This window comes from Calidris pugnax, unplaced genomic scaffold (genome assembly GCF_001431845.1).
Source record: "Calidris pugnax isolate Ruff unplaced genomic scaffold, ASM143184v1 scaffold497, whole genome shotgun sequence".
In the NCBI taxonomy this organism is placed as follows: domain Eukaryota; kingdom Metazoa; phylum Chordata; class Aves; order Charadriiformes; family Scolopacidae; genus Calidris; species Calidris pugnax.
The window spans coordinates 9,447-9,907 of record NW_015091196.1 but is presented as its reverse complement, the minus strand read 5'-3'; positions in this window follow the sequence as shown (position 1 = coordinate 9,907).

The window sequence follows — 461 nt, the reverse complement described above, 5'->3', positions numbered from 1 at the left end:
CCCTAAAAACCCCCTCTAGGGCCCAAACCCACCCCCCAAGTCCCCAAACGCCTCCCTCTCAGGCCCCTAAAACCCCCTGCAAGACCCAAACCCAACCCCCAGCCCCCTAAAATACCCTCTAGGTCCCACACTCACCCCCTAGCACCCTCAAAACCCCCTCTAGGGCCCAGACCCAACCCCTAGCACCCTAAAAACCCCCTCTAGGACCCAAACCAAATCCCCAAGTGCCCAAACTCCTCCCTCTCAGGCCCCTAAACCCCCCTGTAAGACCCAAACCCAACCCCCAGCCCCCTAAAAGCCCCCTCTAGGTCCCAAACCCAACCCCTAGCACACTCAAAACCCCCTCTAGGTCCCACCCCCAACCCCTAGCACCCTCAAAACCCCCTCTAGGGCCCAGACCCAACCCCTAGCACCCTAAAAACCCCCTCTAGGACCCAAACCCAACCCCCCAGTCCCCCAAT